This window comes from Rhincodon typus, unplaced genomic scaffold (genome assembly GCF_021869965.1).
Source record: "Rhincodon typus isolate 14 unplaced genomic scaffold, sRhiTyp1.1 hic_rhity00001854, whole genome shotgun sequence".
In the NCBI taxonomy this organism is placed as follows: domain Eukaryota; kingdom Metazoa; phylum Chordata; class Chondrichthyes; order Orectolobiformes; family Rhincodontidae; genus Rhincodon; species Rhincodon typus.
Genome location: NW_025967492.1, coordinates 10,421 through 20,250, shown reverse-complemented (window position 1 = coordinate 20,250; position 9,830 = coordinate 10,421). Strand labels below are relative to the sequence as shown.

The following is a 9,830-nucleotide window of genomic DNA, read 5'->3' as shown; positions in this document are numbered from 1 at the left end:
ACGTAAGCCAAATCAGGCAAAGACAGTAGATTTCCTGCTCTAAAGGACATTAATGAACTAGATTAATTTTTATAACAAATCAGTGCTGGTTTAATTGTCACAATAAGTAGCAGCTTTCAGGTCTCCAGCACAAAACTCCAGATTTATTAATTGGATCAACTTCCACCCAGCTATTGTGGTCAGATTTGAATGAGTGTCCTTGTAGCATTAGCCTGGGCCTCTGGATTAGTGGTCCAATCACATTACTACTATGCTGCTAATCCCAGCATTGAAGGGGTCAACTGAACAACCCTACTTCTGAGATGTTTGAGGAACATTCAGAAAATGAAGGGAAAATCCAAAAGGAAATAAGCTAAAACATTCCACTGCAACAGAAGATTCATAGGCCTTGGAGAACAAACCCTTGACTACCTCAATTTCTGCTGAACTTGCTCAATGGTTCCCTCTGAAAAATCACCAAGACGATCTTTTGGATTGTCAAAAGTAGATGGGTCCACATTCAGAGGTTCGCCTGTCTCCATTCCAGCTAGGCGATCCCAAGACCAGTTGAGAGAGGGGAAGACCAAGGGACTGCAGAAAGGGGATTATTTACACTTGATTAAGTCTAGGATGAATGCTAGTGGATTGTTTGCCAAATGACAAGTCAAGTCAAACTGCATTTTAAATTCAAAAAAGAGCATATATTTTGTGTCTTGTTTCAACAATCGTGCGACCCTGGATAGTTGTGCCGGTATGCCTTTTGGCATTTACTATTAAAAGGCAATCTTACTAACTGATTGAAGTAAATACAGGGGTCACAATAAAGCCTGCAGCGAATAAGAAATATTTGTGCACTTGTGGATATTGAAAAATGCATTAACCGTTGACAGATCAACTTTTATTCAGTAAATGTACAATGAGAAAGGTAATGGTGATGCTCAAATTCTGATCTGGCTATAGCATTTGCAATCCCAGATCTGCAAATTTGTTTTCCTTACCATTTTACATTGGAATTCCACGTGAAGATCAGATTTAAACATTTTGAATAGCTGGACAAAAATAACACTCTATCCCCGCACCACCACCCCCCAACACCACTCACCACCTTCAAGTTTCTGTTTTACTTACTCCTATATTACTTCTGTAATTATCTCTTGTACTGCAGACAGGTTTTGCTGCTTCATTCTCAGGTGAAGAAATTATTGCCATGACAAGATTCATAAAAATAAAAATAATTTTAAAACTTTAGCTAAGCTGTAGAGCTTGCTGAAGAAGATAAGAAAGAAAACATTACCCTTGTGTTTGTACTATACATGTTTATTCCTGAGTTGGGATCACTGAATGACTGTCACAAGTGCAAACGGCCTATGAATCAAAAGGACTGTGTGACTATCACATGGGCTATATGGGCATTCTTCCAAATTCCTAAATAGCAAAACATTCTACTTCCAGAGGTTTTGCTTCTATTTTGTCTCCTCATGTTAAATTATACAAATGGTTGACCGAATATTCTCTAGCCAGTGGGCAGATGACTAGTATAGACCAGGAGGATCCCAAGTTCAAATGCCAGCTTCTGCTGGACTGGTTGATTGCAGTCAATGTGGCGATATAGGCTGCAAAAAATGGAATTCAACCAATGCTGGCTTAGCGAGTGGAAAACTGGACAGAGCTCCTATTCCTAATCATTTGCTCCTGACCTCCGACTGGCAGTGAGCTTTTGTTGAAGTCAGGCAAAGATAGAACCAGATCGGCTCATCATTCTCCTGCAAATCAAATAGGCTGCCAACATTCATAGTCCAGAGAGAGAGACATGAATAATAAACAGAGCAAAGTACTACACGACAATCATTACACACAGAACTATGCATTAACGAGAATGCCACACCTCCACCAGCGAGGGGAGGGAAAAAGTTGGCAAAATAAAATGAGTATTATAGAACATTTGTAATAAATACAGATTTCTGTTAAAAAAAAAAAAGAAAGATCACTCACCAATTTGTACCTGTTCACGTTGGCTTAATGCTACAAATGCTGAAGTATCATCTATCCAAGACACCTGGATATTACCTGAAAAAAGAAAGACCAAACCATAATCACAATGCAAATGGCAACAAAATTTACAGATAATGATAACATATTTTGATTTCCATAAGATTAAAAAAAACGCCTTTGATAACATATATTCTCAGATCAAATCGAAACAAACAGTCAGCCATGCCCTCCATCTGTAGCAATGTTTCATTCTCACCTTCGCTTTAAGGCATTTACCACACAGTCAAATTGAGTTAAAAGACTACAATACAACAAAAACCTTCCAAAAGCAGAACTGGTGCTTCCTTCTGCTTGATTCAATACATACATGGGGGCAAAATGAAGTTTGATGCAGTAATGCAGTGGTTTTCAAACAGATTAGTAGCTATAGATTATATCCCTCAGTTATGATACTATACAATACTCCATGCAGAAGTGCGGCACATGAGGAGCATTGAAGTAACGCTTTTACGAAAATTGGTATATTCATAGATATCACTGAGGTATACATGCTTGCTTCTCACCACCAAAAGCACAAGCAAAGATGGAGTTCAAAACATAAGTAAGAAATCAGAAGATTAGGATATTCAGCCTCAAACCTGTCCCACCATGGCTGATCTGCCCCAGGCCTCAACTCCTCTTATGTGCCAGCTCCTCATTGTCCTCAACTCCCTGATGATATTCCAAAAATCTTTCCACCTCCTTTTTAAAAACAATTAAAACACTGCCATTGAATACCCTTGAATATAGAGTTCTCAGTTCTGGTCACTCTATAACCACATCTCAAACAGCTATCAAGTTATGTTCATTTGTTTCTATTTCTGCCAATAAACTCATCTAACTTCTTACAATTGCTGCGTGCATTCAAATAAAAGTGCCTTAGGTTTTGTATTTTTACTATTATTACTTTAGTTCTAATTTCTGCTGCAGTCTTCCGCTTATATTTTCTTTTCTTCATTCATTAATAGGATGAGGGCATCAATAGCTAGGCAACGTTTATTGCCCAGAGGGCAGTTCAGAGTCTGGCACATTGCTGTGGGTCTGGAGTCACATGTAGGCCACCAGATAAGGATGCCAGTTTCATTCTCTAAAGGACATTAGTGACCCAGATGGGTTTTTTCAACAATCGACAATGGATTCATGGTTGTCATTAGATTCTTAATCCCAGATATTTTTATTGAATTCAAATTCTACCATCAGCCACAGCAGGATTTGAACCTGCATCCCAGAACATTATCTGGGTCTCTGGATTAACAGTCCAGTGATAATACCACTAGGCCATCACCACCTCCTTCCTGTCACTTTGATTATCATTCACCACTTCACCTACACTACCGCTCTATTAAAATGGAGATTAAACTCCAGCTGCCACTCTTCAGCCCATTGACCCAAATGATCAAGATATTGTAATCTTAGATAACCTTCTTCACTATCCACTATACCACCAATTCTCTTGCCAACCAATCAGCACTTCTCTCATGCTGTATAAGTTGGTGCTCTTTTTCCAAGTTTTCTTTCATGCGGTCAGTCCTGCTGAGTGCAAGATGAAAACCTTCAACTCAGTAGAAAACAAATCTACAGAGAAGCCACTACAATTATTTTCAAGTTTGCAAGGGGGCCAAAAAGGTACAGCCTATGTCAACCACAATTCCGGAACAAAGAAAAAATATGCAAGAAAGATAAATTCTTCCTTTAAAACAAAGCAGAAGTGACTGGACAAACTCAGCAGGTCTGAAGCATCTGTGTGAAGAAAACAGCGGCAACTTTTTGGAGTTTGTAAATTCTTCATTTACTGATCAAAATCAACCAATAGTTTAATACCCATAATTTTCAGTCATTTCTACCAGTTCATTACAATAACTTTGCATTACTATCGAAGATAGATGGATTCTACTGAATAAGTTCATAACAGGTGTTTAGTATTTGGTGCTAATATGGAGACAATATTCAATTTACTACTTTTGTAAAGTACATGACAGAGCTGTCCACACTCCTATTTTATTTCCATTCTATAAGCCTCTGTCCTTGCACCTACTATCCATACAAGAGAAGAACAAGACTGTGGAATGACATGTGTGCCACTGTGACAAACACTGAATGCTCTGATCGCCACAAATTCCTATTAAGACTTAGTAGCTCCACTTTCACTATAAAAAGGATCAGTTTGAATAAAGTGGCTGCACAATAAACATGAATCCTTAAGTCTCTTTAATCCCTCTTGAATGACAAGATTAGAATTTCTAAAGCACTCTTGAAAACACCAAGCATCCATTTCAAGTTTTGTCAAAGCACTGGTATTAAAGCTAAAAGCAATGTGCCCCCAGTACTCATTTACTTACACCATAAGTTTGTCTATTTGACAGCTACTTTACAAGCCATTCACTTCACAATTTATTTGAAGAGAACTCTACAGGGTCTCTCGACCATTGCCACATGTCCTTTTTATCATGATATCTTTCAAGCACTATGTGCCAATAAACCACTGGTTTGAAGTTTACCAAAAAAAAATTACAGGACAAATAAAGACCAGAATAATCTGGATCCAAGGAATTATAAAGACATGATCAGTGAATCATTGTTAGGGAGGAACCACATGACTGGGAGCCAAGACTTTCAGGATGCAAGTCATCATGTGTTTGGCAAAAGTAAAAACTACAAAATTAAAATAGAAAAACATTCAAATGACAAAACACACATGACTCATGTTTAAGTTCCACTAGTGTCTTCTTGTGCCAGACATCTTGATCAAGTGAGATGTGAACCCATTCTATAGCCAGGTGTAGAAGCAGCAGTTGAAAATCCATCCACCTTACTGGGAGGTTTGTGGCTTCTGTAGAGCAAAACATGGCTGCCAGTAGGAACCACATTACAGTCTCAACCCCTTTCCTTGTTGTATTACATCCAAAAGCTAAGTTAGATACTGTTGGCATGATTTTGATCATTAAGAGTTGATTGAAAAGAGACTTTGTAAACTAATTCAGTATTTTCCAGAATGTAGACAATATCGGTAAACAAATTGTTCCTTCTTGGATTTTGCTGGAGATCAGTATGCTATTTGCAACCTTAGATGAGTACTTCCTGAAGTGGACATTACGAATCCAAGTGTAGTTGAGAGTTCAGGGGTAGCAATGGCTGTGATCGAGCTCTGACCAAGTTATAACAACTGGGCTGCATCTCAAAGTCCCCACGTTCTCATTATTAAGGGGGGGTCACAAGAATTTTCAAGTTTCTATATGTGGTCATAATGGGAAAATGTTTGGGAAGCACTGGCCATTTGGAAGCATTAGGTTTAAAGGAGTATAATACCAAAAGATGTTCCACATAGGTGTCTCCTTCTGAAGGTTGCTAAAAGCGATCATTTGAAAAACAGTGAACCAGTTCTAATAATAAACTTCTTTGAACTTCCTATTAAAGCATTTAGTCTTAAGTTCATAATCTCTCAAATCTACTGGCTCCATTATATTTCTGCAAGATTTCTATTAAACCTGTTGAATTTAATTGCCAAGCAGTGGCTGGAAATAATAACAATTCTTCAAAACGGGTTACGGACGGTCCACCATCCTGCTGCTGCCAAAGTAATTTCACAGTGTCACACTGCACAGAGTTCCAAAATACAACCAAAATAATATCAAACTGAACAGATACACATCTTTCTATTATTATGACATAACTATCTTTAATAATCCCTTTTCATGTAATCAAACATTTAGTTAACAAATTTTAGCTCCTTGCTAACACAGGCAGAAAATTAACTGATCTGTCAATCACATAATGCAAATAAATGTACATTCACTACCTTTCACATGTTACCACACCTTCATGCTATAGAAGAACTCCAATTTAAAGTGGATATATGATAGGACAAGAGACTGATAGCCTTCAGTGGTGATGTTTTCCCACAGTTTTAAAAGAAAGAAAGAAAATCAAAAATACTGCAGAAACTGAAACTCTGAAACAAACTCAGAAGGCTGGAGAAATTGACATGTTGAGTTTTTCCAGCATTCTTTGTATTTGTTTCATAGAATGGCAATTATTTTAAAAAACAGCTAATTTGTACATAATAGGTTTCTTTAAAAAAAAACCACAAAATGAAAAAAGAGAAGATCTGGTGGGGGTGGGGGGGGGGGATGAAACAGTCGGAAGCTTTCGGATTTGAGACACTGGTGAGTCAAGTGTTATTACAGTTCTTTGGAAAGTTTTGCTGATCAAAAATTTTATCACATCTTTCCCATGTACAAATTCTAATGATTCTCTTTATTCCATATGCAACATCAATGGAAAGCATTTAATGGCAGAACAACGGTCTTTAAGTCTTTGAATTCTATACATTCTGAATTATAACCAATGACAGAATAAGAAAAGGAGGCCATGGATATAATTTACCCTTAAAATATTTTTGTGGCAATCTGAAAATTGTCACTAAAAATTGGCAAGTGGGGACAATGAAACTCACTTTCCCCTACTGATAAGGCTTAAACATAGCCACGTCATTCCACCAAGGAAACCTGCATGGTGTAATGTTGTTTAAAAAATTAGCGCAGATTGAAAGGGGGCACAGAAAACGCTAGAGTGGGCTGTGATCTGCAGAGATAACAAAAAATCTGATTTGCTTAATTCAATACAACTCACCCCAAACAAACCATGTATCTCAGTAAACCAGCTTTGGAGTAGTTACCAACGATAAATTTTAAAAAAAAAAGGAAAATGCAACTGGAAGTTTAAATCTTCATTTTCAAATGAAGATACTGCAGTACTAATCAGATTGCTAAATTGTATCAGATGAAACCAGCCACTTTTTGAATTAGCTTGCAAGGCAAGTAGGTGGGTCCTACCAAAGGCACTGAAAAGCTGGTATAGGTCACTGGTCTTCCACTCCTTTGGAAAACGCACATGAAGAACATGGTCCCTCTTTGGCTGTACTGGAAAACAAAGAGTAAATGTTGTAGTGCCTAATCATAGAATGTAAGGGATCAAAAAAAACTTAGCGGAGGAAAATGTAATGAGCACAATTTGTTCTCTCAACATACGAATCAGTTAAAAATAGATACATCACTAAGTAAGTGCCAATAACTAGTCATAGTCTAATCCTAGAACAACCGATGGCCTTCTTTATTACAAAAAGCTTTTCATTACTTTCAGTGAGCTGTTGTATAGATTCTTCCTTTTCCCTGGAGGTTGTCTAACATTCCTTTTCAGAAAATAGCCAAAAGAAATGCTACACACTTCAGAAAAAAAAAAAACACATGACCACCACACAGTACTTGATTTTTCTCATACCAGAGTTTTCTCGTAATTGCTTCAGTGCCTGCTGCATTTGACAGTAAACTCTTGGGATAGGTTTGGCTGGAAATGTACAGGTTGACACCACATTTGCACTTGCTACTGTGCATTTCAAAAAGATGCTACTTCACTTTTGTAGGCATTTTAAGCAAATGTTTAAGGTTCTTCCTTTGTTTCTTAAGCATAATTACGTTCACCATTGCAACCCCATGACAGCTTTTAGAATGAGCCCATTTTGGATGATAAATGGCAAACATTTGAAAATTAGCAACTCTGCTAGAAGTACAAGTATATTGCAAAAAACTTACAGCACATCAATCATGAAATGTGAAACAGTCCAAGTCAAGTTTGATTTTAGTTCAGAATTATTAAAAAAACCAAAAAAGGACTGCCCTGAAAAAATGCATTTAATATACACTGGCAGTTTCTTTCAAGGGCATGTCAATATACACACTTATACATTTTAGTTCAAGTCCTTACTTACAATCTGGCCCACTCAGATTCAGATAGGGAATGTCAATGACTCTCATTAGAAACAGCCTGTGTACAAAGAAACAAAACACACACATTAAAAAGGTATAAATCTCACCAAACCTATTTCCGACTACAGAAGTTACATTCTATTTGAACAGAGTTCACAGGTCGAAGGGAAGCAGCAGTGAAGAAATATCCAAGAGATAACAACAAACTGAACATATTCATCTGCAAAGCAAGAAAATCTTGTATTACTGTCCTGTTCAGGCCCGTTAATGTCAACGCAATTCTGTCACGATCTGCCAAGTCTGGTGTAATCAGATACAAAAAGTGCTAAATAAACCTTCACCCACTTATGCCTCATTCCCCTTCTTTTTTGAAAAGGTCCTTCATGGAATGTTGGTGGTCACTGAAAAGGCCAGCAGTCCTTTTTCCATCCCTAATTGCCCTTGAGAAGGTGGTGGTGAGCCACTTTCTTGAACTGTAGCTACACATCTGGTTCAACTCTGTTTTAGTTTAAGGCCATCTTAGAAGACAGTTAAAAAACAACCACATTGCTGTCGTATTGTCATATGTCAAACAGATCAGGTAAGGATAGCATTTTTCCTTCCCTAAAAAGGGCAATAGTAACTAAATTAGTCTTTAACATAAACAATAATAGTTTTATGGTTGGCATTATTGGAGACCAGTTTTCAAATCTAGATTGATTAATTGGATTTATCAATTACTAACCCAGTCACATCCATGAATCACAAGAAGTTTGCATCCAAGTTCAGCAGGTAACAGGGAAGGCAAATTGATTGTTGGCCTTTATTTCAAATGGAATGGAGTGTAGAAGTAGAAAGGCTTTACTGAAACTATACAAGGCACTAGTTAAGACCACAGCTGGAATACGGTGAACAATTTTTGGCGCCTAATCCAAGGGGAGCTATTCTGGCATTGCAGGCCGTCCACAGAAGGTTTACTAAGCTAATACAAAAGGCGTGGGGGACTGTTTTGGGTGGGGATGTGGAGTAGATTGGGCCTAGACTCAGAGTTTAGAAGAAATGAGAGGCGACCCATTGAAACATACAAGATTCTTAGGGGACTTGAAAGGGCAGATGTGAAAAAGTTGGTGCTTCTTGTGGGAGAGAGAGAGAGAGTCTTAGATCAGAGAGCATAATCTCAGTTTAAGGGACACCCTTTAAGACAGAAGAGGCAGAATTTCCTGAGTTTAGTGATTCTCTGGAATTCTCTCCCATTGAGAGCAGTCAAAGCTGGATTATTAAGTATATTTAAGGCCAAGACAGATTTTTAATCAGCAAGGAAATCAAGGGTTATGGAGAAAAAGCAGGAAAGTGGAGTTGAGGATTATCAGACCAGCCGTGATCTCACTGAATAATACAGTTGACTCGATGGGGTGAGCAGCCTCCTTCTGCTCCTACATTTTATGGTCTGGTATGACTAAGCTCCTGTCTCTTACTCTCTCTCATGTACCACACCAATTGTCCAAATCATAGGGAGGAGGAGGGAAAAAAAAAAAGAGAGAGAGACTAAAAGTGCATGCATGGGCATCATCTGGATAGTTTGATACGCTGCTGTGTTGAAGACGTGAGTATACAGCAGTCATATTCCCATTTAGCTTTGGTGTTCTTGTGCAATTGACTTGTATGACTGGAGGTCACCAAGGGTGTCGTCATGTTCGCAGTTAGTGGGGCTGTCTGATTTTTTTTTAAAATGGAGAGATTATTACACATTAATAAAATTGCAAAAAAACTGCACGAAGGAGTCAAATGCTTAAAGTTTAAAAAGGCACCTGGGCAATTCTGGTTATGCAAAATGTTTAGGGAGAATAGCTCAATATAGAGTTTGCTCGGGTAAGAGGGACAGCATTGTATTAATTTCCTGTCACATACACATACTTGCTACAAAACAAAATACCAGATTAGGAAAATGTAAACCACATTAGTATAGGAGGTTAAGTTATTTGACACCCCAGACATATCTTATAACTACAATAAAAAGCTGTTTAAATTGCCTAGATGGCGAGGATGAAACAAAAACTCAAGTTTCCAGATTACAATGGA

The 9,830-nt window shown here is 37.9% G+C and overlaps 1 long non-coding RNA gene across 1 annotated transcript; it reads right to left on the bottom strand.

Annotated features, from left to right (window-relative positions):
- Positions 1-1,938: 1,938 nt before the first annotated feature.
- Positions 1,939-7,841, bottom strand: LOC125481359. The gene is made up of 3 exons (XR_007261306.1): positions 7,775-7,841; positions 6,843-6,929; positions 1,939-2,046 (listed from the first exon to the last, which is right to left on the bottom strand). It is a non-coding gene; the product is annotated as an uncharacterized LOC125481359 (long non-coding RNA).
- Between the last annotated feature and the right edge of the window lie 1,989 nt (positions 7,842-9,830).